The sequence below is a fragment of the Cervus canadensis genome, chromosome 5, assembly GCF_019320065.1.
Source record: "Cervus canadensis isolate Bull #8, Minnesota chromosome 5, ASM1932006v1, whole genome shotgun sequence".
NCBI lineage: Eukaryota > Metazoa > Chordata > Mammalia > Artiodactyla > Cervidae > Cervus > Cervus canadensis.
This window is the reverse complement of record NC_057390.1, coordinates 44516203-44543478: the sequence shown is the minus strand read 5'-3', so window position 1 is coordinate 44543478 and position 27276 is coordinate 44516203. Positions and strand designations below refer to the sequence as shown.

General features: G+C 47.5%; 2 long non-coding RNA genes across 2 annotated transcripts; one reads left to right on the top strand and one right to left on the bottom strand.

Annotated features, from left to right (window-relative positions):
* Positions 1-2727: 2727 nt before the first annotated feature.
* LOC122441750 lies at positions 2728-5116 on the bottom strand. The gene is made up of 3 exons (XR_006269434.1): positions 5013-5116; positions 3056-3083; positions 2728-2800 (listed from the first exon to the last, which is right to left on the bottom strand). It is a non-coding gene; the product is annotated as an uncharacterized LOC122441750 (long non-coding RNA).
* Positions 4987-11178, top strand: LOC122441751. Its single transcript, XR_006269435.1, has 3 exons — positions 4987-5053; positions 7923-8025; positions 9539-11178. It is a non-coding gene; the product is annotated as an uncharacterized LOC122441751 (long non-coding RNA).
* Positions 11179-27276: the final 16098 nt, after the last annotated feature.

Here is a 27276-nt window from a genome sequence, read left to right as displayed (position 1 = left end):
GATCTTGCCCCGCCTGACGCCAGCCTCCGAACTCGCCCCCAGAGCAAACATTTCCAGTTGGCAGCCCAGTCTTGTTTTTCTGAGGCCCCGATTCAGGCTCCCTTGTAGAAAACAGAAAACAAAATGCATGGGACCAAAAAGGAATTCAAATCAAATGTGAAAGGAGTCAGGGGAAGGGGGGTGAGGTGGAGAGGCGTTGGCTCCAAGGCCCAGGGGAAAATAGGAGCCTCGGGATGTGCAAAGAGTTTCTAAAAAGCAAACACACATGCTCACAAGCCCTCCTTCCCTGCTGGCTGGGAGGCTGGGATCAATTCATTCAGGCCACTGCCTCCTGCTAAAGGACTTAGTCTGTTCTCATTCACAGCTGCGCCGGGGAGGACCAGGATGGGGGGGCAGGTGGTGCGGAGGCTGTGGATCTGAAAGGAGAGGGTGGTCGGTGTTACAGGACTGGTGTTTGTTCTAAAGGGGAAATTAAAGGAAGAAAAATAAACACGGCCAGCCGGGTTTTCACGCCAGCGCGTGCGGCGTCAGCACGAGGAGAGGGGTGTGTTTTGCCTTCTCAAAATAAGAGCTGCTCAGTGGAAAGATGTCACAACCCAGGCTTGGGTGCTGGGGGACAGTTCAGTCAGGGAGGGCCCAGGCTGGCGCCCAAGCCTCCCCATGGGGTCAGGCAAAGGCCGGGTGTCAGGGCAGGGGTGCTCAGCCAGGACCCATTAGTCAGGGCCGAGCGTATGGGGACCAGACTCAGAAGGTCAGCCCCAGATGGGGCGGTTGGTCCTTGGGGAAGAGATGGGCTGAGGAGTGTTACTAGGGGAGGGTGAACTCTGGCCTGGAAGATGGGTGCTCATCTCAGCAGGGAGGGAGAGATGGGAGAGGCCCACAGGATGGGAAGGGGCTAGGTGGGGTGGTGGGGTGGGAAAGGGGATAAAAAAGGATGCTTTGCAGACTCTAGAGTGAAGGTAGACCGGCTGCAAACCTGGCTCAACCACAGAACTGGTCTGCAGGGCTACAAAGAACCTCCTGCCCAGGGACAGGTGCCCCATGAGGGCACCAGCGGGGATAGAGGGATCCTGGCTGCTCAGATGGTAAAGAATCTGCCTGCAATGCAGGAGACCCAGATTGGATCCTTGGGTCAGGAAGATCCCCTGGAGAAGGGAATGGCAACCCACTCCATTATCCTTGCCTGGAGTATTCCATGGACAGAGGAGCCTGGCAGGCGATAGTCCATGGAGTGGCAAAGAGTCAGACACAACTGAGCGACTAACACGCACAGGCCTGAAGGCATGTCGAGGCCTGGGCTGGGATGTAGAGTCCCGGCCCAGGAGAGCCTGAGAGGAGTTGTCAAGCATCAGGGGCTCCAAGGGAGTGGGCTGTCACAGGAGGAGCTGGGCGGGACAGCTGGGGAGGCTGTGAGAGGGAGAATAAGGGCAGGCAGCTCAGACTCACACTGGGGCCCATGTGACTGTGTCCCTCCTCTGCGGTACCCGCTTCCCGCATAGGAAAGGGCCTGGCATCGTAAAGGGAGCTAGCAGTAGTGAAGAGGTCCCAGAGTGATGGGGACTGGTGAGCTTTGCAGAAGATGTATGTGCTCAGCTGTGACAGTCCACGCTGCCGGAGCAGGAAGTCACAGAGACCAGGAGGAGAGATTCAGGGGCCCTGGTCCAGTGTCCCCCGAAGATGGTAGCAGGACAACTTGCATTTGAATCACCCAGAATGTGTAATAAATGTATGTCTCTGGCATGCTTTCAACCTGCTGGATCCAACTCATCCGATCGGGTTGGAGCTGTACTATGGAAGGCCAGCCCAGGGGGTTCTCCTGACCTCCATGATGGTGCCATGATCTTTCCCCTCCAGCCTTTCTTCTCTGGCTGTACCCCGACCTGTCCAGACCCCAGAAACCACAGGACTCTCCACTTTCCCTCTATCACAATCTGTGTGGGACGTAGTTAACAAATCTTTCCCAAGTGTACCTTGACTCAAATTAAGGACACCTCTAACCTGAAAGAAATGAGTCTCTAATGGTGGAAATTCAGAGCTGGAAAGAGTGAGAGGGAGAGTCTGGGGAGTATGTGAGAAACCTTCCAACTAACCCTCAACTTTACTGTATCATTGAGAGGCCCCACGGGTAACTTTTAAAAAAGTTTTTTTCCCTTTATTTATCAGGTCTTAGAATAGTGAGTTATTTTTCTCTAAGCATCCTCCAAATGTCTTTTATTATTATCATTTTAATTTATCGATTTTAAAAATATTTGATGTGTTTCAATTCACTGCAAGGTTTTTATTTGGTTGGTTTTGTATTTGATGCTCCTTGATGTTGGCATCTGAGCCCTTTTGACATGAGCCCAGTGAGGTTTGACAGCTTTCTTAACTTCTGATAAAAGATACTCTGCGTTTATCTTGTATAATTATTGCTCTGTACCTGGAAACAGCCAATTCTCCAAGAAGACTTGATTCCTTTCAATGAGAAAAGATGCTTGCATATGTTCTCAGTCTCTTCAGTCTTATCAGACTCTTAGCGATCCTATAGACTGTAGCCACAAGGCTCCTCTGTCCATGGGGATTCTCTAGGCAAGAATACTGGAATGGGTTGCCATGCCCTCCTCCAGGGGATCTTCCTGACCCAGGGATCAAACTGGATCTCCTGCATTGCACGCAGATTCTTTACTTCTGAGCCACCAGGAAAGCAGCAAAAAGGTGATTAGAGACCACTATTTGGTCACTATAGGTGCTCAGTCAAAGACAGCTTATTTCAATTTCTCAATCTTCTCCAAGTAGAACTTGAGTCTGGGCCCAAGGGCATCTGAAAGATACCAACCCCCACCCTGTTAAGCATGTCTCTCCTTCTTGGAGGTAAGCTTTCTACCCACCTGAGGCTGCTTCACCCCACATACACTCTATCCCACCCCACATACACATACCCACCCACACATACACTCTATCCTCTCCTCAGAAATGAACCTCAGTCCCCCAGGCTGCCCATCAGCCCCAAAGCCCTCTTCACCATCTTTCTTGGAGGCATACTATAGTATGAGGAACATAGATAAGAAAATCTTACCTCAAGGGAGTTGCCATAGTTTATTCACCTGCAAAGTGAGGTCAATAAGTATTTTAAATGAGAAAATTCAGGCAAAGTTCTTAGCACAGTGCTTGGCAAATAGTAAGCACTAGAAAACTTCATAGATGTGGAGCATTCCTACTAGAGGATCCTACAGTCTTCATGTGCAAATGGAGTTTCTCTGAACCCTTCCCTGACATTCCCAAAGCAGGAGGACCTGTAGATCCTCACTATGCTACAAATCAGAGACACAAGGATGATTTGTGCTGGTTTTAGGTTTGTTTTGTTTGTTTGTTTTTGGCCAGACCACATGTCTTGTGGGATTTTAGTTCCCTGACTGGAGATTGAACCTGGGCCCTCAGCAGTGAGAGCACATGGAGTCCTAACCACTGGGCTATTAGTGAGTTCCTGGCTTTAGACTTTCGAGAAAGGGAGTCCCCAGAGGAAAGGAACATTCAAAGGAAATAAGTCCCTAGAGTCCCTAGAGGGAGATCTTTTTTTTTAAATATTTATTTATTTGGCTGCCCTGGGTCTTAGTTGTAGCACTCAGGATCTTTGATCTTCATTGCAGCATGTGGGATCTTTAATTGTGGCCAGAGGGATCTTTAACTGTGGCCAGAGGAAACTTTAGTTGCAGTATATGGGGCTTCCCTGATGGCTAAGCAGGTAAAGAATCTGCCTGCAATGCAGGAGACACAAATTCGATCACTGGGTCGGGAAGATACCGTGAAGGAGGAAATGGCAACCCACTCCAGTATTCTTGCCTGAAAAATTCCACAGACAGAGGAGCCTGGTAGGCTATAGTCCAAAGGGTCAGACACATCTGAGTGACTAAACACACATACACGTGTGGGATCTAGTTCTCTGAACAGGGATGGAACCCAGGCCACTTGCATTGCAAGCATGGAATCTTAGCCACCGGACCACCAGGGAAGTCACCAAGGGAGATCCTAAGTTGCAAGAAATAAGCAAATGTGTGTGTGGAGATGATGGGCATTGCAAGACAGGTGTGTGATAATAAGGGTGATGGGGATCTTGTGTGAGTATAAACCACAGCATGGCAGGGCCTCATGAAATCTGGACCTGTGGGGTCTGAGGCTGCTCTGGGGACCAGCTTCCCTCTCTGTGGAATCAATAAGGCTGGTCACAAATCTTCAAATTAGGCACAGCCATGAGGTTTGCTTTAGCCAATGAATTGTAAGCAGAAGGGGCATGTGTCACCTCTGGACAGAAGTTTTAAAAGCTGACATGCAACTGGCTGAATTTCCTTCCCCTACCTCTGCAATTGTGGAAGCCTGGGTCGAAAGGGAGTCTTTGTTGCTCTGAGTTCTCATGTGGCCACAGTACACAGAGTCTTTCCTGTTCACAGGTGACAGGTAAGTCATGTGGGGTCAGGAATAAACCTTTGTTGGGTTAAGCCACTGAGATCAGGGGGATGTTTGTTTCCACAGCAGAACCTAGCCTATCCTGACTAATGGTTCTCCACCTCTTTTTTAGGGGCTCACTCCCCTTCTCTCTTCTGCATAACTTTGCTTGCTCAACATTCTCCTGTGGCCCTGTCTCTGCCTGTAACCTCTTCCTTCTTCAGGATGTCTCAGTTCAGAGAGACAAAGGAAGACTGACTTCCTCAGCTCATCTCTTCATGCCAGCCACATGTGGGTTGTTGCCCAGCTTATAGACTGGCTCTGTGAGCTAGATACTAATTCCTGGTCCACATAACTGTAGGGGAAGGAGACAAGTGGGGTAGGTGGTATCACACGATACAAATCACAACACCTGCCTGAGGATTTGGGTAGGACATGACGACCTGGAAGGGACTAGGAGTGGGAAGACACCAGATGGGGGGCAGAGGAACAGGGGTGTTTGCTTTTAAGCATTAAACCAGCTTAACCTTGGATCTACAGTATAGTCAACATCTGGCTGAAACAACACTTCGATGGAACATCTGGATACTTACTCTGCACGGTATGAAACAGCAGGATCTTTGGCAGCATCTGTGTGAGTAACCCATGTGGGGTCTCCTCCGTGTGTTTAACATCACGTTTGGGCTTTCCTCTGCCTGTAACAGAAAACCAGACTCAAACTGGGTTTAAAAGTTTTAAAGGGAAATTCTTAACTCCCTGGGCTGAAAAGTCCAGAGAAGAGGCTGGCTTTAGGTAGGTGTTAATCTAGCAATGAACAATATTACCAAGGACCCAGTTTCTTTGTATCCTGCTAACAGCTTTATCCCCAAACTGACTCCCCTCAGAGGACTCCCAAAGGCTATCAGAAGTCCCCCCTGGTTGCATTTACCTTGTTCAGTCACAAGCATGGAATTGTATCTGTCTCAGCATCCCTAGCAAAAGGCTTGACATCTATTCTGATTGGACAGAATGGGGTCATGTACTACAACCGATCCCTTCACTATGACCTAAGGGCACGGGAATGGGCTGATGTACTTAGTCACATGCTCCACCTTTGGAGCTGGAGAAGGAGCAAGCTTCTTCAGAACCCCAAGGACCTCCAGGTACCAGCTGGAAAATGTTAGGTAGGTAAAAGGAGCATGAAACTTTACATCCTGCTAGATATAGTGACTCAGCTGTAAAAAATCTGCCTGCCAATGCAGGAGATGAGGGTTCAAACCCTGGGTTGGGAAGATTCTCTGGCAACCCACTCCAGTATTCTTGCCTAGGAAATCCCATGGACCACGAAGCCTGGCAGGCTACAGTGCATGGGGCTGCCAAGAGTCAGGTACAACTTAGCAACTAAACACACACATAGAGCTGGGACTAAGGTGAGGCAAATGAGGAAGCCAGGGCACAGAGTTAAGAAGGCATTCATTTTCAGGGTTGGGTTCCTCACTTGCTTTACCCTAGTCCCAGCTCTGGCTGCACAACAAATTACTCCAAACTTGGTGGCTTCCATTGTGGCTCAGATGGCAAAGAGTCTGCCTGCAATGCAGGAGACCAGGTCTGATCCTTGGGTTGGAAAGATCCCCTGGAGAAGGGCATGACTACTCACTCCAGTATTCTTGCCTGGAGTACTCCATGGACAGAGGAGCCTGGCGGGCTACAGTCCATGGGATGGCAAAGAGTCAGACACGACTGAGCGACTACCACTTTCACTTGATGGTTTCAAACAAGAAACATTTATTATCCCATGGTTTCTGTGAAAAAGTCAGCAATTTGAGAGTGGCTTAACTGGGGGTTTCTGGCTGGGGCTCTCTCATAAGGTTGCAGTCAAGATGTTGGCTGGGACTGCATTTATCTGAAGACTTGCCTGGGGCCGGAAAATCCACTTCCAGAATGGCTTCTTCACTCAGCTGATTGTAGAAGGTTGAGCTCTTCCCCCTTGCGGACTTCTTTGTAGGGCTGCTGGAGTGCCTTCATGGCCTGGTGGCTGGCCTCCCCAGAGAAAGTGACCCAAGAGAGAGCAACGAGAAAGCTGCACTGTCTTTTATACTTAGTCTCACAATTCACACACCATCACTCCTGTCATTTTCTATTCATTAGAAATGAATCACTAAGTCCAACCCCCCACTCAAGGGGAGGGGAATATGCTTCCACCTTTGGAGGAAAGATTGCCAAAGGATTTGTAGACATATTTAAAGATGTCATGTGAGGGCGGGTGGGAGGGAGGCTCAAGAGGAAGGGATATATGTATACATGTAGCTGATTCATTCTATTGTACAACAGAAACTAACACAGCATTATAAAACAATTATACCCCAATAAAAAAATTTAAAAATTTTAAGAAGATACCATGTGAGGCAATAAGATGACTGGGTCACTAAAGACACCCTGTATAATTGTTTCTTTATGTCACATTATCTAAGGCCAAGAGGACACATGCTTTATCTCCTGTGCCAACTTTGACTGGTAATAACAGTCAGAAAAGGAGATCTATAAGTGATTAGTAATGTTTTCCCTAAGCCTAACCAACAGCCATGGCTCCCTATAACATGGGGGCCTATTTCTTTGATAAAAGAAATTCATCTATTCAGAATCCAGTTGCTCAGAGAAGGTGGGCCCCAGATAATGAGTCAGGATTGACCTAAACCAACCATCCCCATGGGAATGGGTAATGCCATTCTCCCTTGCCAGAATTTCATTGGGGGACATAGATGTAACGCAGTCTAGCCAAATTTGAATTGTGGTGCTGGAGAAGACTCTTGAGAGTCTCTTGAGTGCAAGAAGAACAAATCAGTCAACCCTAAAGGAAATCAACTCTGAATATTCATTGGAAGGACTGATGCTGAACCTGAAACTCCAAAACTTTGGCCACCTGATGCAAAGAGCCGACTCATTGGAAAAGACCCTGATGCTGGGAAAGATCAAAGGCAAAAGGAGGAGAGGGAGGCAGAGGATGAGATGGCTGGATGGCACCACTGACTCAATGGACGTGAATCTGAGCAAACTCCAGGAGATAGTGAAGGACAGGGAAAGCTGGCATGCTGTAGTCCAGGGGGTCGCAAAGGGTCAGACACAACTGAGCAACTGAGCAATAACAACACTCTAGCCAAGAGAAGGGGAATTCTGATGAAGAATTTCTGGGAAAGGTTATCCTCTCAGTTAAAATGTTACACCGATGAGGAAAATACTTCCTCTGAAAGCAATTTTAGGAGGATATAATGCTTAGAGGTACAGCTGCCATCTTACAACCAAACAGAAAAGCTATGAGAATGTCTGAAAAATGGAATCAGAGCCCAGATATCACACAGCTATTGAGTTAACCAATCCTGGAACTGCCCTCCTCTGGACTCCTCATTTTGGAAGATAACAAATGCTCTTACTGAACATTCTGATTGGGTTTATTGTTACTGATTGCCCAAAGCAACCTAGCTGATGTGTGAGATGATCCCGTATTTTATTTTATTTTTTTTCCTCAGTCCCGTATTTTATGTACCTTCATGTACCTTGAGGGAAACTGGACAAGTTCCTTCCTTACATTCTGGCTCAGTATGACGTCACACCCATCTTCGCAACCTCCAGGTACATTCCGGAGCCTCTTGACTAAGTGGGAGAATGTTGATAAAACCCTGCACTTGATTTTCTTTCCTTTTTTTAGATGCAGGCCTTCTCCAGAGACCTCACCGAAGTATTTATAGCCCACTTCTGGTCTGGGCCCCAGAAGCAGGTTAATCAGTCTTTGAGAAGAGAGAGGACTCTTGACCCCCAAGGAACTTGCCTAAGGCAAACCCTTAGACCCAGTCATCCTGGGGGGAGCCAGGTGTGCTGGGAGGTCAGGTCTGGCCATGCGTACAAGCTGCTCCAGGGGGTTTTAACCCTCCTTCCCTTCCTGTCCTGTCCACTCCTCCTTCCAAGAGTTTCCTTTCCTCTTTATCTTCCTGTCCCAATAGCCAGTCCCATTCTTTCTCATTCTTTCTAATCTGGACACAGGGATGCTCAGAACAACTACATTTCCCAGCCTCCCTTGCAGCTAGATGTAACTGTAAGATGTAGATGCAGGGAGCTGGCAGGAAAAGTCATGTGTGCAACGCCCTCCTGGGTCTCTCTTGGGCCTTTCTTGGGCATGCCCTTCCCCCACCCCTTCCTCCATGCTACAGCTTGGAATTGTTAGGAGTGGGGGAAAAAAATGCAAACCTGGGTTCCAGCTTTAGCCCTGGACCCCCTACCTACAGCTGTATGTGGGAGAAACCACCATCTTGTTTAAGCCTCTGTTATATTGAGGTCTCTGTTACCTGTAGCCTTTTCTCTCACATCTCCGCCCTCTCTCTCTCCTCTTCCCTCTACTGTCCTTCTCTTCCTTCTCTGTTTCCCTCCTGATCTTCAGACCCCCTCACCTTCCTTTGCTCTCTTCTCTCCAATCCTCTGTGTGTGTGTGTGTGTGTGCATGCACAATCAATCGTGTCCAACTCTTTGCGACCCCATGAACTGTAGCCTGCCAGACTCCTCTGTCCATGGGATTCTTTAGGCAAGAATATTGGAGTGGGTTGCCATGCCCTTCTCCAGGGGATATTCCTGACCCAGGGATTGAACCTGTGTCTCTTGCATCAGCAGGCAGATTCTTTACTGCTGAGCCACCTGGGAAGCCCCTCAAAGCCACTGGCCCCTTGCAAAGTAGCAGGTGGTGACAGCAGGGAGCCAAGAGCCCAGATGACTCTCTTGCTCCCCAGTCCCTGTGAACACCACCATTCTGTCCTGAGGGTCATGACCAGCCAGGGGCTTGTTCCCACTCCGAGGTGTCTCCCATCATGTCCAGCTCTGTGGTCAGACCAGTCTGCTCCAGAGAGGCGCAGAGAGCCAGCCAGGGCACCAACCCCAGGAAGGCCATCCTGTGGCCCCATGCCCAGTATCCAACTCCTGTCTCATGATTCCGCAGTGACCGCTGTGATGCCCAGCACTGGAGGCTTGCCTGGGCTACAGCCCATCTGGCTATGCCCTCTGGCTTCCCCAGAAGGAAATGCTCTTGATGTCGGGGAAGCCGAAGCCAGCCTGAGCCGGGGCGGGGGGTGGCTGACCACTTCTAACTCTTACTCTTCAGCTCCAGGTCTGAACTCTGCACAAGTGAGTGAGGGTGGCAGAAGAAGAGAGGGCAGCAAGGGTGTTGTCTCCGCAAGGGCAGCAAACCACCCACAAACCACCGTGACCTCCCCCCTCCCAGCCCTGCCTTCTGAGCCCTGGTGCCAGCCTCCTGTCCCTGCTCAGCCCTCGCAGGCAACAGATGGTGCCTTGAAGACAAGCCCTGGGTCCCAGCCCGGGTACGGATGTCAGCTGTGGCGGGACTCCCCTTTCACTCTCCGGCCCGGCGGCCAGGGCAGCCCCCAGTCATCACCTGGCCCAGCAGGCTTGGCGGGGCTAGCAGAGTGAGCCCAAAGAAGCCACAGGCAGAGTGTTAGTGGCCTTTTAGGGGTGGTGATCTGGCCTGTGTGGGAGGAGAGGTGCCCGAGGTCCCAGGGCAGGTAGGAGAGCTGCGGGAGAGCAGCCAAACTGGGCCTTGCCCACGGTGCGGGATGTGGGTGCAGGGCGTCTGCTGGGCCCAGTTCATAGGAAGGAGATGGACATCCATTGGCCTCTGAGCTGCTACTGGTGAGGTCCTAGACCCCCAGAAGGCCCCGCCCTGTGCCACCAATCACCCCCCCCCCAACCCAGCCAAGCTCCTTGACCCGAGCCAGCCCTGGGCAAGGGGCAAAGCTGGCGATGAGTCCACCTGGCCACTCCCGGATCGGTTACTGACCGTCAGCGCGATGTCCTGACAGCGTGATGTCACGTCAGAATTCTCGAAACACTTTCCATCTGGAGTCAACCATCCCTGCAGCTGCTGTGAGGGCCGCGCCCCACTGCCAGCCATGGGATGGGATCGAGTGTCCTGGTGGAAGCCAAGCTTAGGACAGGCTTAGGAAGAACAAAGTCATAGCGGGGCTGCTGGGGGAACAGGGAAGCCCTGGTGGGGCTCAAGTGCAGAAGCTCCGAGCCTGTGGGGAATAGGCAGAGGCCCATAGAGGTCAGGGCTGGGCCGAGAGCCCCCAGGCAGGGGCTCAAGGGGGGAGTCAGAGGCCAAGGAATGTTAGGGAAACTTACATAGAGCCTCTTTCTCAGTCTCTGTCTCCTTCCCCCTTGTCTCTCTCACACACACATGTACCTTCGGCCCCACACCACCCTTCTGTGCTTTATACTCTCAAGTCTTTGAGCTTTGTTCATGTAGATCTCCTGCCAAGAGAGCTCTTACTCCTTCTGGTGAATTTCTGTCATCCTTCAGAGGGCAGCTCAAATGTCACCTCCTCAGGGACACAGCCCCCTACACTGACCCCACTCTGCCCCTCCTCCACTAATAGGGTCTCCAGAGTCCATCTCTGAGCTCCTCAACCACCTGGCGGTGTTGGCGGACCGTTCACTGCCCACCTGCCCACCTCCGCCGCTGACGAGGGGCATCCCAGGGGGACGCCGAGGCAGCCTGCAGGAGCTCAGATGTGCCTTGGTTCTCCACAGACATATGGTCCCAGGGCCTGCCCTTGGAGGGGGTTACACACGGGCATGAGGATGCGCTGGTGGGTCACTCCATTGCCCCATGCTGAGCACGTGGGGTTCAAACAGAGAGTTACTGATTGAATGCATTTTCAAAATTTATTTATTTTTAATTGGGGACTTCCCCGGTGGCTCAATGTTAAGAATCCACCTGTAGTGCAAAAGATATAAGAGATGTGGGTTCGATCTCTGGGTTGGGAAAATACCCTGGAGAAGGGCATGGCAACCCACTCCAGTATTCTAGCCTGGAGAATCCCATGGACAGAGGAGCCTGGCAGACTACAGTCCAGTGGGTCGCAAAGAGTCAGACATGACTGAGGCAAATGAGCACACACACGCATTTTTAATTGGAGGATAATTGCTTTACAATGTTATGTTGTTTTCTGCCATAGATCAACACGAATCAGCCATAGGTATACATACTTTCTCTCCCTCTTGAACCTCCCTCCCACCTCCCCCCATCCCAGTCTTCCAGGTTGTCACAGAACACCAGATACAACAACTTACCATTAGCTATATTATGGGTCTCCCTGGTAGCTCAGATGGTAAAGAATCTGCCTGCAATGCAGGAGACCCTGGTTTGAGCCCTGGGTCAGGAAGATCTGTTGGAGAAGGGAATGGCCACCCACTCCAGTATTCTCGCCTGGGAAATCCATGGACAGTGGAGACTGGAGGGCTACAGTCTATCTGTTTTACACATGGTAATGTATATATGTCAATGTTTCTCTCCCACCCTCTCCTTTCCTCGCTAAGAAAGACTTACATAGAGAACAGACTTGTGAATGCAATTAAATAGGCCTTTGTCTGAGACCCACACACAACTCGCAGATCTCTTTCTTTTCAATGTCTTGGAGTTATTTGGAGGTCGGCCCTCAGCGTGGGAAAAAGGTGCCATGAAAGCAGCTCAGTTTTGTTGGAAAAAACAAAGTCAAAGCTGCCCAGGTGTTTCTGACACCACAGAAGCCCCAGGAAGCAGAGAGAGGCCTGGGGGCTAAACACCAGAGAACCTGATGAAAGCCCCCGTTCACTACTCACTAGCCACATGGGGTAAGCCTCAGAGTGTCAGTTTCTTCCTTGGTCCAATGAAAGTGTCTATGATAATAACATTCCCAGTGTTGTTATAAGAAACAAGTGAGATAATATGCGATCAAAAAATGTAACACACTAATGCCATAAACTGTCATTCAGCCCCACCTCCCACTTTTATATTTATACATTTATCTTTTGGCTGCATACATGTGGGATCTTAGTTCCCTGACCAGGGGTTAAACCCACGCCCCCTGCAGTGGAAGTGCTGAGTCTTTCCAATAGACCTCCAGGGAAGTTCCCATCTCCCACTTATTTAATTTCTAGTTCTAGAAAACTGGTGGAATAGGAATGCATTAATGTCCTAGATGCTGGAAAAAATTGAGGGCAGGAGGAGAAGGGGAAGACAAAGGATGAGATGGTTGGATGGTATCACCAGCTCAAACGACGTGATTTTAAGCAAACTCCGGGAGATAGTGAACGACAGGGCAGCCTGGCGTGTTGCAGTTCGTGGGGTTGCAAAGAGTTGGACAGGACTGAGAGACTAAACAACAGACGTCCTAGAGAAAACAATACGGGGAATTTCCTGGCAGTCTAGTAACTGGGACTCTGCGCTTTCACTGTCGAGGGCCCGGGTTCAATCCATAATCAAGGAACTAAGAAGATCCCATAAACTGCAGCCAAAAAATTAAAAAAAAAAAAAAGACAACAAAAAGGTAGAAAAACTGACCCATATTAAGAATTCATTAAAAGTTTATTGGTGAGATTATATTTTAAATGATTTCTAACTCCAAAAGTGTAAAATTTTAAATGCACTGGCGGTGGCCCTTATTCAACCAGAAAGGCTTGGTTAACTGAACTCTAGCCTCCGGGAACCCTGGGTGGAGCCACACACGCCGAGCCCCCTGGTCCTCGTGTGCTTCCCCCCGCCCCCTGCCCTTGGCCATGCTGAGGACCATTGCCTAAAAGCACTATCTGGGCTCAGTCTGCCCAGAAAGAAGTTTTCTGGGAATAAAATGAAAGACTGGTAAGGAGCCCCACCTGACCCAGGCATTCTCAAGGCCAGGATATAGCACACCTGTGTCCACAGTGCCGTGGAATGGGCACCACAGAAGGCTGCTGGACTGCAGGGGGCAGAGAGACTTGTGACAGCATCTCTAGGGCCCCCGTCAACCCCACTCCATGCTGCAGCCATCTTGGGAGAGGACAGAACTTCAGGGAACATGCAGGCTCTCAGCCAAGAATGAGTCCAGGTTGTTAGAATTACCCAGACAAGCTCATTACAGATTTTAAAGGGCGGGGTTTGGCTGGGTGGAGACCTGGGATCCCACTGAGATAATCCCCACTGGGATAATCCTGAGAGCCTGAGTCCCTGGTTTAGGAAAGGGAGTATCTGCATCACCGACTGGATGGACGTGAGTTTGATTAAACTCCGGGAGTGGATGATAGACAGGGAAGCCTGGTGTGCTGCAGCCCATGGGGTTGCAAAGAGGTGGACACGACTGAGCGACTGAACTGAACTGAACTTGTCCAATCTGTCCTGCCATCCCTGAGGATGAAGGACTGTGACCACCATTGTAAGGAGTGGGAGGTGAGGCTGGGTCTTCTCTCCATTAGATTTACTGGAGCCCATTGACCTTGACACTTGACCCTATAATCACCTCCCAACTAACCTCCTCCACCCTCCCTTACCAGCTTACTGAGCCCAGGTTAGGTCTGCTTCAACTGTCCCAACCCACACCCTGATGCAAGATTTAAGAGATGCAAACTTCACAATTTCTAGAACACTTGACATTCTCATTGTTTTTGTTTAGTCGCTAAGTCAAGTTCTCTTTTGCAAACCCAGGGACTATGGCCCACCAGGCTCCTTTGCCCATGGGATTTCCCAGGCAAGAATACTGGAATGGGCTGCCATTTCCTTCTCCAAGTGACCTTCCCAACGCAGGGATCAAACCCACATCTCTTGCATTGGAGGCAGATTATTTACCAGTGATCCACTGGGGAAGCCCATTCTCATAGTATCTAATACTTTTCAAACAGGGGCCCTTTATCCTTCTAGGCCAGAATTTTCAGACTCTTTGCTTCAGCTCGCAGGAAAAATGACTCCTGCAGACAGACATACACCTTTGGGTCACTTCTAAGCTAAGTACCTAAAATAATAATTCTAAGTCCCTAAGATATAATTCTGCCCCTCTTTCTCCCACTTTGTCCTGCCACTAAATCTCACACCTGTATATATTATTGCAGTTTACACAGTGTACCTTGGTTATTTATTTCTGTGACAATGTCGCTTGGGGGTAAGACCTGTTTGGTGGTTTGTTTGTTTTTTTTTTTTAATCCCAGTGCCCAGGCCAGCATCTCACATGCTGTCTGCAGGAAGTATGTGTCCCTGAGCTGTCTTCTCACCGGCCAAGATAGGACCTGTTTTGTGGAAGATGGAAAAAGTGCTCTGGGAGGAGGATTGTGAAATGATAGGGATGACGTGAGGGGCTTTCGAAACCCGGGGAAGGAGTACCCACGTGAACTACAGCCCCTGGCTATTCTTGGCCACCAGCAGTTCAAGCTTTGAGTCAGGACAGCTGCCCCAAGCCTGCAGTCAACTGGGGACAGGGCCGCCCCAGCCAGTGCAGGCCTCTGCTGCCCCCTGGTGGCCCCCAGCAGCATCTCCAAGGCCCCCAGTTTCTGATCTCTGGGAAACTAGTCAACCCCAATCCTGAAGACAGGACACTTCTGTCTTCAAGACGGAAATCTTGAGATTTTCCACTGGAGGCCCCACTTCACAGCTGTCCAGGGGCTCTTTTGCAATACGGCGCCAGGAATAGCTAAGAACCAGGCCTTAGGTATCTTTTCAACTCAGCACTTTGATGTTTAACTCATGGTGTGACCTTCAGTGGCCTCCTTCACTTATCAAAGGCTGTTTTCTCATCCATAAAACGGGAATGATAATATGGATCCTTCCTCATGTGGATTTTGTGAAGATTAAAGAAAATAATGCAAGACTTCCCTGGTGGTCCCATGGTTGAGACCTCACTTTCCAGGGCGTGCTGGTTTGATCCCTGGTGGAGGAGCTAGGATCCCACATGCCTTTCAGCTAAACAAAACCCAAAACAAAAAACAGAAACAATATTATAACAAATTCAATAAAAACTTTAAAAATGGTCCCCATTAAAAAAAACTTTAAAAAATAAATAAATTTAAAAATAAAGAAAATAATGATGAAAATTGATTAGTACAGTGCCTGGCACACAATAAAGACCCAACTGGTAAGTATTACTATTATTATTAACAGTGGGAGTCTTGATGACCCTCTGTTTCATTCTGCCTCCTCTCTCTGTCACCTTTCTCCATGAGACCCTCTCTCCAGTGATCTGTCTCCCCCAGCCCACCTCTTGCCTGCTACCACCTCCCAGTGCTGGCAAAGAATCTGCACCCAAGGAAATAATTATGGTGCCCATGGTGGCCTAGACATCTACAAGATCAAAATCTGATGACAAGTGAAATGCACCAGGCCTGGCCCAGGGACTCCTGGAGAAGCTTGGCTGGAGAAACTGAACAGAATTGCTACACTCCTCCTGGCCCACCCAGGACTGCCTACTTAGGGAAATCAGGCCTTGTGCCAGTGTTTTATGGCTTGGGTGGTCTGGAAGCCCAGAACTTTGCCAATTTGGGGAGGTGGGGGTGAGGTGTTCAGAGGAAGGAGTTATTGCCACCAACACCCTGGGAAGGTAAATGGAGTCCATTTAAGAAAAGAAAATTTTCTGCACCACATCCCCCATTGTTTTCCCTTTTCTTTTCCTCATAAAAAAAAAAAAATTAACTTATCGTGATGATGCAATTAAAGAGGTTATTGTAGAAATTTTGGAATATACAGGAAAGTATAGAGAAGAAAATACAAACAACTTATAATACATTTACATATTCAACAGATACTTGCAAACAAAAACAAGATCCTGGATAATAGAAAAGTAAATGAGAGACCCCATCTTAACCCTCCCAGAGTCACACTCAGGCAAGGGGATTACATCCGCCTGGGACAACCAGCAACTTAAAATAGTCTGATGTGCTTCCTTCAAGTCTTTTTCCTAAGTAGATCTAAATCTATATCTAGTTATTTCAAACAACACTGAGGTCATATTGTCTATATACATGCTATTTGTGCTAAGTCACTTCAGTAGTGTCCGACTCTGTGCAACCCTATGGACTGTAGCCCATCAGGCTCCTTCGTCCACAGGATTCTCCAGGCAAGAATACTGGAGTGGATTGCCATGCCCTCCTCCAGGGGATCTTCCCAACCCAGGGATGGAACCCATGTCTCTTACATCTCTTGCCTTGGCAAGCAGGTTCTTTACCACTAGTGCCACCTGGGAAGTAAAGCTGCTATCTATCCCAAAATTCTGGCAGGGATTAGTAGCTGAGTATCCCAGCGTATAAGTGCAAGATAATCTAACCAATCCCAGTTTATCAATTATTATTGTTTGCAATTTTCTTGGCAGTTCTAAATAACATTATGCAAAAAATTCTTTTAGATAATTTTTATGATCTGCTCTGACTATTTATCTAGGGTATTTTCCTAGGAAAGGAATCATTGAATCAAATGGAATAAACATTAGAAACAAAACAAAAACAATACTGAATTTTGGTTATAAAGTAATACATGCATTTTGGAAAATAATTGACCAAATACAGAAAAGTACAAAGAAGAAAATAATGTTCACCTATAATTCTATTACCTCCAGGTAATCACTGCTAATATTCTTGAGACTTATATTTCCAGATTTGTATCTGCACATAAAGGTTTTAAATCCACGCTGACAGAATTCATCTGGTAACCAGAGTAGTACATTTTTCTTTGCACATATACACAATATTTTTCCCAAGATAGGATTTTACTGTAAATATTTTTATTCTAATCTGTTGATGATACACTGTGAGTTACTTTTCATTTGCATAAATACATTTCTACCACATCATTTTTAACAGTTGCATGATATTTCACTATAGTTGTATACTATGTTTTATTAAATTACTCCTCTATTTTTAGACATCTAGGTTATATAAATTTTCTGCTGTTAGAAATCACATTGTGATAAATACTCTTATATGTGCATCTTTATGCATTTTTAAGATTTTATTTTACTTTTGGCCTTGCTGTGCAGCATACACGGTCTTAGTTCTCCAACCAAGGTTCAAACCTCTGCCCCCCACAGTGGAAGCATGGAGTCTTAACCATCGGACCATCAGGGAATTCTCAGTTTTTAAGATTTTAAGACCACTTGCCCTTGGGCTTCCCTGGTGGCTCAAATGGAAAAGAATTTGCCTGCAGTGCGGGAGACCCAGGTTCAATACCTAGGTCGGAAAGATGCCCTGGAGAAGGAAATGGCAACCCTCTCCAGTATTTTTGCCCCAACAATTCCATGGACAGAGGAGCCTGGCAGGCTACAGTCCATGGTGTCATGGGCTACAGTCCATGGTGTCCAGAGTTGGACACCACTGAGCAACTACCATGCACACTTATCCCTAAAGTTCTCTAGTTATCTGTTTCAAGAAATTAAAAATATATATATACTAAATATCCCATAAATATATTGTGGATACTATATTTCTTGAAATCTTCCTCTTTTTCCTACAGTGACTTTATTTCCCTTTGTAAGCTTGTTCTTTTGCTTGTGTTTTGCCTTGGTTTTCTCTATTATTTACGCAGAGCCTTTCCTCAATCACTAGCTGATCTTTGGTTGTTCATCTATAAGAGGGTGATATTAAAAAACTGATTGGAAGTTTCCAGGTTAAGAGGCCAGGCTGAGAACACACACACAATGCTTCTCCCTCCTGTACCCTCACCAATATTATAGTAAAGAGATTAAGTGTGGGGAGCAGGACAAGAGAGAGAAGCCAAAGGGCAGAGAAAACAAGAAGGAGAACCACAGCAGCCAAACTTGAGATGCTGAAAAGCATACATTGAGAAGGGGTTGATATGACACAGTGCAGGAGGAGCTGATGCCGGAGGTTTGTTGTTGTTCAGTCGCTAAGTTGTGTCTGACTCGTTGCAACCCCATGGACTGCAGCCCACCAGGCTCTCCTTGTCCGTCACCATCTCCTGGAGTTTGCTCAAACTCATGTCCATCGAGTCGGTGATGCCACCTAACTATTCTCATCCTCTGTCATCCCCTTCTCCTCCTGCCCTCAATCTTTCCCAGCATCAGGGTCTTTTCTACTGAGTCAGCTCTTTGCATCATGTGGCCAAAGTACTGGAGCTTCAGCTTCAGCATCAGTCCTTCCAGTGGATATTCAGGGTTGATTTCCTTTAGGATTGACTGGTTCGATTGCCTTGCTGTCCAAGGAAAAATTACTGATTTACTGATTTTTTCCAAAGTGTATTAAGAGAATCTTTTTAAGATTACAAAGGTGGAAAAATGATGGTAGCATTGAAAAATTCAACAAAAAGAAAAAAACACTGAGAAAATTTCCCAGAAGTAGAACAAAAAGACAAAAAGAGAAAATTGGAGAAATCAGAATAGGAAGTCCAACATCCAAATCACTCTGACTTCCAGAAAGAGAGATCAAGGAAAAAAACAAAAAGAAGGAACCAATGAAGAAACAAACTAAGAAAATAATTCAGAACTAAATAAAGGATATACATTTCTGGATTGAAGGGGCCAGTATATACCCAGACAAACAAATTAAAATGGAGATACACCAAAGTGCACTGTTGTGAGATTTGAGAGCACTGGAGAACCAACGGGAGATCCAGACAAGCTTCAGAGAGAAGAAACCGACGTGTGAAAAAGGATCAGAATCAGACTGGCCGCAGCTACTTAACCCCCAGTACCCTAGAGCCTGTGCTCTGCAACAGGAGAAGCCACTACAATGAGAAACCCATGCACCACAACTAGAGAGTAGCCCCGACTCACTACACCTAGAGAAAGCCTGCACGCAGCAATGAAGACCCAGCACAACCATAAAGAAAGAAAGAAAGAAAAACTTTAAAAAAATAGTACCGTAAAACGTTAACTTAGACATGGAACATTCAGATACAACTTTATTTTTGCTGCCCAATATCCACTCATCTTCTGGAATTTTTATTTTAATTTCCTTCTGAGATCAACCTCCCCTCCCAAGGAATTTCTGGGGTCATGGACCCCACCCTTAGCTGAGGTGGGGGGAGAGTGAGAGGGCCTGAGCAGCACAGTCCAGGCTGGAACATTCAGGGCCCTGAATTCCCTGGCTCTGGGATTTGTTCAGGCAAAGGAAAAAAAAGAAAAAAGGACCCAGCACAAGCAGTGACAATCCTGCCGAGGTTCCTTGGCAAGAAACACATACTCTTTCCTGCACAAAGGAAGTGGGGCTCAAGCTGAGGCCACCATCTTGGCTCTCGGGGAAAGGCTTGTCTGAAGAGAGACATGGGATAGGGAAGAAACATCATCTGAGCTGAGTCAACCTACACTCCTCCCCTGGATCGTCTCCACATGTCGTACCCACTTCTTGCCGCTTCCACCAATGGAGCAAAAACTGCTTGTGTCACATCCAAGGTCACTTTCCTACTCCTTCAGAAGACACTCTTTAGCAGCCTCTCCTGCTTCTAAAATCCCTGAGCTGACTATGGCACATACTCCTCTGGCTTCTCCTCTTCTGCTTGGCTGGCCACTCATCCTCCCCTCAACCTCATGGTGATGGGGTCCCAGGGCTCAATCCTGCACCCTCTCACTTGTCTGCACCTTGCCCTGAAGTGAGCCCATCCACTCCCAAGGTGTTCTTCACTACTTTTTTGATGACACCCAAATTTGTATCCAGCCTAAACCTCTTTTCTGAGCTCCAGGAAGCTTGCATAATTCAGTTACCATCCTTGACATGTCCAACCTTTGTATTCTGGCCCCCACTCAAAATTTGTTTCATACCCATATATGCCTTAGCAAATGCAAACATACACAGATGTTAAACCAGGAACATTTAAACCAGGAACCTGGAATATCATCTAGACTCTGCCCTCTGCGCCCCATCTCTCTACACATCACTCATCAGTAAGACCTGTACTTTTACTTCCAAACATATCTTGAATTTATTCACTTTCTCCACCTTCACTCTCACAGTTTGGATGGGTCATCAGTGTGGTCTGGGTTTTCTCCCCCTGGGGACATGGGATGATGGCACTTTTCCAGCCTATTTGAAGTTAGGCATGCCTGTATGACTTCTTACATGTGAGAAGACGAGGCATCTGTCGCTTCTGGTGGGGAATTTTAAGAGCCAGTACACAACCCTTCCTCCTGCCATGGGGATTATGGAAATCATATTGAGGTGAGGACCCTGACAACCTGAATCCCTGAGTAATTAATACGAGCATAGCCCTTCTGCTCACTGGCAAAAAAAAAAAAAAAAACAACCCTGAAAATAAATATTTGTTGTTAAGCCATTGAGGTTAAGGTCTGTTTGTTACTGTAGCACAACATAGCCTATCCTGTCTGATAAACTGTCTGGTCCAAGTCACCCAAGCTCCTGCAGCAGCCTACTTCTACTCCTCTCTCCTACCACTCAGAGTAACCTCTTTACAACTTTATTGTTGTTGTTTAATCACTAAGTCATGTCCGACTCTTTTCAATCCCATGAACTGCAGCAAAACAGGCTTTCCTGTCCTTCGCTATCTCCCGGAGTTTGCAAACTCATGTCCATTGAGTCAGTGATGCCATTCAAGTATCTCATCCTCTGTTGCCCTCTTCTCCTCCTGCCTTCAATCTTTTCCAAGATCAGGGTCTTTTCCAATTAATCAGATATTTGCATCAGGTGGCCAAAGTATTGGAGCTTCAGCATCAGTCCTTCCAATGAATATTTAGGGCTCATTTCCATTAGAATTGGTTGATTTGACCTCCTTGTAGTCCAAGGGACTCTCAATAGTCTTCTCCAGCACCGTAGTTCGAAAGCATCAATTTTTCAGCGCTCAGCCTTCCTTATGGTCCAACTCTCACATCTGTATATGACTACTGGAAAAACTATAGCTTTCACTATACAGACCTTTGACGGCAAAATAATGTCTTTGACTTTTAACACGCTGTCTAGGTTTGTCATAGATTTTCTTCTAAGGAGCAAGTATCTTTTAATTTCATGGCTGCAGTCACTGTCCACAGTGATTTTGGAGTCCAAGAAAATAAAATCTGTCACTGTTTCCACTTTTCCCCTATCTATTTGCCATGAAGTGATAGGATCAGATGCCATGATCTTAGTTTTTTGAACGTTGAGTTTTAAGCCAGCTTTTTCACTCTCCTCTTCTACTCTCATCAAGAAACTCTTTAGTTTCCCTTCACCTTCTTTGCAACTTAAGTTGAAGAAGGGATTCATAGGGCCTGGATTCCATCTTAGGCCTGTCCATGCTGATCATGCTCAGCCGCCTCTCCAATGGACTCTGAACTCTCTGCTTAGTGCCTATGGGAATGACAATGGAAGGATAAGACCCCCTCTGGACAGGGAAACCTTGAAGATTGTATCCAGGTTACTCATCACCTAAGAAAAAACATACACTAATCACCCCTGCCTCTGGACAATATCTATCAGAATGTAACCACAGGCTTATCAGTTATTAACTGGTTGGAATGTAACCGCGGGCTTATTGATTATTAACTGTTTAACACATAACACATGAATGATGAGGTTATTGTGATTGTATTTACCCTTCCTTTGTAAGTCTCAAGGAATTTGGGGTGGTGGGTTTGGACACGTACACATAGGGTATAAAAGATTTTCAGAAATGCTGGTCGGGGTCTTTGGCTAAGAGAAGAGTCTACCTTGGGCTATAACATTTGGTGCATTGGCCGGGAAAGATCTGATCACACCTTCCTTAAAACCTTTTGGCAGTTTCTCTTATACTTAAAGAAAATCCACACTCTTTCCTAGGGTCACAGGATCTCATCCCTGCCTGTCTCTCTGACCAGGTTTCCCACCCCTTTTTCCTCACTCATTACATCCAATCTCCCAGGACTCCTTGCTCTCTCTGGGGCACGGAGCTCTTTTCTGCTTCAGGGCTTTCACGGATGCTGTTCCCTCTACCTGGAACTCTTTCCCACATTATTCACATAGCTAGCCCTTTCCCATCTTTCAAGCCTCAACTTAAATGTCACCTCTGCCAGAAGGCCCCTACCGCTATACTCTGTTCATTTCCTTCTTAGCTTTTACTAGAAGTTGAAATTGCGTTTGCTCTTCACATTTATTTACTTGTTTATTCACAAGTAAGCTCTATGGGGGGCCCTGTCAGCCCTCAATACATATTTGTTGGATGGAGGAATGACTGAGTGAGAAGGAATTGCAAAGGCTCAGTGATAAAGAATCTGCCTGCAATGCAGGAGATGAGGATTCAATCCCTGGGTCAGGAAGATCCCCTGGAGAAGGAAATGGCAACCCACTCCAGTATTCTTTTTAAATTTATTTAATTGGAGGATAATTACTTTACAATATTGTGATGGTTTTTGCCACAAATCAGTATGAACTGGCCATAGGCATACATGTGTCCCCTCCACCCTGAACCCCCCCCACCTCCCTCCCCACCCCATCCCTCCAGGTCATCACAGAGCACGGGGTTTAGGTTCCCTGTGTTATACATCAAACTTCCACTGGCTCTCGGTTTTACATATGGTAATGTATATGCTTCAATGCTATTCTCTCAAATCATCTCATCCTCTCCTTCTCTCACTGAGTCCAAAAATCTGTTCTTTATTCTTACCTAGAAAATTCCATGGACAGAGGAACCAGGCAGGCTACAGTCCATGGGGTCGCAAAGAGTCGGACACGACTTAGTGGCTAAACAATAACAATGCCTTAAGTAAATGTAAGGCTGTAGTGCTCATGGGGCTAGTAAATATCACAGGCCTATTCGGCCTGCCCTCGAGAGGGAATTCTTTAAGGTGACTAGGGGCCCAACCTCACAAGATCCTTTATTCTCCTTGGGAGCTAAAGTGCCCTGAGACACAAGCCCTCTCCAGAGGGCCCAGCTTGGGCTCTGTCCTCCCCCTCAGCAACCACAGCTCACCCAGTGACAGCCCAGGCTGGAGCAGGTCCAACTGGAGTGGAGTGAGCAGCCAGTCCCCAGGGGGAGGTGGCCAGCTGCTGCCGTCATGGAGAGCGTGGCCTGGCCAGCTCTCTAGAAATAGCCCAAGGTCAAGGTGGGGTGCTTCCGTCCACCACAGATGGAGAAATCTGAGAGGAGACCAGTCCCGGATTTCCTTCCACCCCACTATGGGGATCCCTGACCTTGGTCTGGAGCTCCCCAATTTCCAGCCACTTCCCCATAGACCCCTCCACTCACCTCTGCTTTCAAAGAACCCTCAGGCTTCCAACCCCCTCTCCTCCCAACATACGCCTGAGATGGACCAGGTGGGCCTTATCCCACGTCAAAGCTCAGGAGGTCAAGGGTGTCTTCCAACTCAGCATGTGAGTTGACCGACAAGCTGGATGCCAGTGCAGAGCCCCATTCTAGACTCAGTGCCTTATCCCAGTGGAACCTTCCTCAGTGGGGGGACGTGCCTAGCAGAGTCCACAGCCTCTGCCCTGGAATTGATCACATCTACCTGTCACCTGCTCTCAGGGACCCTTTGTCCTGTGGACTCTGACCCTGTTCATTGGCACTGAGAGCAGTGTAGCCTCGTCAGCTGCTGCCGTCAGCTGCTGGGACTAAATCCACAGCGGCCACTTCCACTTCGGGTGCTGGATACACTGCCTGCTGGTCCAGCTCATTCACCAGACCTCACAGCTGGCCCGACCACACAAACCCACTATCCTCACACCCACAAAACTACTCCTATCCCCCAACAAGGAAGGCTAAGGTTCTCGAGCGTCCAGCCACAAGCTTCATCAGTCCCTTGTGGCAAGCAGGGCTCCAGACTCACTTTTCTTGAAGGTTCCCACAGGCCTAGGTGAAGGGAGTGGGGAGGTACCTCAGGGAGACCAGATGGATGGTCTGGAACAGACGCAGGAAGGGGTGCTGCCTGGGGATGGCCAGCAGGGCTGGAGACGGGGGAGGATGGGAGGAGCCCACACAGAGGGTGACTGGCCCTTTGAATAGAACAGGACAGGGTGGGCACCTGGTAGATTTCTGCTAATCAGATTACAGCAGGCAGAGCTGATTCAGGAAGTAGGAGAGAATGAAAGGTGGGATTTTTGTTTTTTTTAGAAATACAGCATTTGTTTTTAAAGGAATTTCAATAGGTCCAAATAAAAGCTGGTAGAATGTCCTGTAGTAGACAACCTTTGGAATTTGAATGACCTGTATCTTTGTGCACACCAGGATTCCATGTGTGGAAGCCCAGCAAGCGCACTGCACAACTCTAGGGCCCCCTTCACATTGCACAGATTGTGAACTTGAATACTTATCACAGATGTCTGGCAGGTGACAGCCAGGTGTCTTAAGGAAGGAAGGAAGGGAATCTTTTCTGATCCTTTTGGGCTACTGGTAGGGCTTCAAGTAGGTACTTCCAGCAAGCTTGAAATTAAACTTCAAAAATTAAAATCTCTCTAGCGTAAATGTGCTACTCCTACTCATTTGCATGACAGCCCTTTCTTCCTGAAGTATGCAAAGGTGGAGATTAATTAGCATCCATTCTTAATTACAGAGCCCCAAATTCAGGAAGACAGATTTTTTTCTTACATGCTTTGGGATTGTGGGAGGTAGGGTGGTGGTGGGGAGGTGGTATTCAAGAACTCAATGCTGTCAAAAGCACCAATAATTCCTAGGCCTTATTTTAAGCAATATTTGAATTTGGGTATTATATGATAATTCTCTCTATGCCTTTACATAGAGAATGCTTACAAACTTTTCTGAAATTATTTTCTTCACTGGCTGCCCATGTGAATCTTTGTTTCCAATGTCCACACATTCCAGACCAGCAACCCTATAGCTTTAGTTAAATGAAGCACTGACTGCTTAGAATCCATTCACTTCTGTTTCCTTTTTTAAAATGTATTTGGCTGCACCAGGTCTTAGTTGAGGCATGCAGAATCTTCTAGTTGCAGCGTGAGAACTCTTAACTGTGGCATGTGGGATCTAGTTCCCTGACCAGAGATCAAACCCAGGCCCCCTGCTTTCAGAGTGCAGAGGTTTAGCCACTGGACCACCAGGGAAGTCCCAGAAACCATTCACTTCTAACCCCACAGATCCTTAACAGACAGACTCTGAAATGAGTATTCTCAGAGTCATGAATACACTCACTCTCTGAGAATCACCAAAAGCAGACCTAGCAGGCAAAGTTTCCCCAACAAAGATAAGGGTCTCCAATGAGCTGAAGAAATGCTTTCCACATAGACCAGACGTTAAAGCATTCAATGCAGGAGTGGCTGAATTGTGGTTCACAATTGTGGGTAGAGGCCAGGTGTCCACAGGCTGTCACCTGGGAGCCTTGTGTTACCGACCATGTTGACCACTCACTTCCTGGGCAACAGTTTCTGGTCAGCATGAAGACCTCTCTCTGGAAATTTCTTGAAGATAACAGTTGGCAAGTAAATAGCAACTAGGACTGTGTGCTGCCTTTATACCAAGTAAAAGGGAACATCCCCGCGTAACCCAGCCCTCAGTGGCAGCTTCCCCAGGCTTGTACATTGGGAAGTCCGGTGCTAACCCTGATGTGTCACCCTGCCGCCTGGGCTGGAAGCTGCTTCCCATAGTCCCCTCCCTCGTGTGCTCCCAGGTTAGACTTTGTCGATGAAAGAACCATGCCCTGGACTTAGAAGGCAGGAGGGAAGCAGAAGCCATTTTTCCTGGAAGCTTGGTCGGGTGCAAGCGCATCACCCAACTCCAAGGGCTCCCACTTTGTCCCCTCACACTTCTGGCTGCAGACTGAGATCCCCAAGTCACACAAAAGCTTCTGTTTTTCTGACCACCTGATCAATGCTGAGGCCCTCAATTTCTCTCTGCTCTCTGATTTAACCCTCAGCCTTACACAGGGCCTCCCGTAACTCCATTCCCACCCATGCTCAGCACTGATCCACGTGGAGGGCTCAGCCCCCTTCCTCGAGGCTCTGTGTATGCAGCAGACCTCACAGGATGCCTAGAGGTTACCTCACATCAGCGCCGATGACATGAAGAAATGTCATACACCATGATTCTTAAAAGTGGCTCCATCCGTTTTCTCCACCCCTACTCAGTCTGACCACCTGATGAAAAGAGTCAGTTCATTGGAAAAGACCCTGATGCAGGAAAAGATTGAAGGCAAAAGGAGAAAGGGGTGGTAAAGGATGAGATGATTAGATAGCACCACCAGCTCAATGGACATGAATCTGAGCAAACCCTGGGAAACAGTGAGGGACAGGGAAGCCTAGCATGCTGCAGAAGTTCATGGGGTTGCAAAGAGTTGGACACGACTTAGCGACTGAACAACAGCAACTCAGTTTCAGGCCTGCTTCGTGAGCCCTGATAAAACAAAAGCCACCTACTCTAGGTTGTAAGCGTCAACAGACTGAAGAGCTGCTAGACACCTTGAAGTCTGCACCTTTCCTTTCTCCAGCCTCCACCAACAGAAAGGAATAGCATACAGAGTGATTTCTCCACCACCCTAACCCCATCCTCCCTTAGAAGGAAAATGCTGCTATACTTTCTATTCTTTTCATTCATTTTCTGCTCCTGCATTAGAGTTTGTCCTCAAATTGGATATTACTAATTCTGAATGATTTTATTTTAGGGTGGTGCATGTATTTGTCATCAATTGCTGTGTAACAAATTACCTCAAAACTTAGCTGCTTAAAACTCACCATTATTATCTCACCGTTTCTGTGGGTCAGGAGTTAAGGACTGACTTAGTTGAATGGTACTGGCTCAGGGATTCCCAACAGGGGGTGGACAAGATGTGAGCAAGGCTCCAGTCATCTGATAGCTTGCTTGGAGCCAGAGGGTCTGCTTCCAAGATGAAAGTGAAAAGCAGATTCTTTACCATCTGAGCCACCAGGGAAGCTTCCAAGATGCCACCCCCACAAAGCTGTTGTCAGCACATGGCCTTTCCTTAAGGCTGCTTGGGTGTCCTCATGGGCATGTCTGCTAACTTCCCCAGAGTGAGTGATACAAGAAATAGAGCACTCATGATCTAGTCTCAAAAGTCACAAACCATCAGTTCCTCCAGATTGTACTCATTTGAAATGAGTCATGAAGTCCACCCACACTCAAGGCGAAAGGAATTAAATTTCACTTTTTAAAGGGAGGCATTTCAAGGAATATGTAGGCATATTTTAAAGCCACCAAAGTGCGAAAGCAGTGCAAAGATAAGGTGTCAA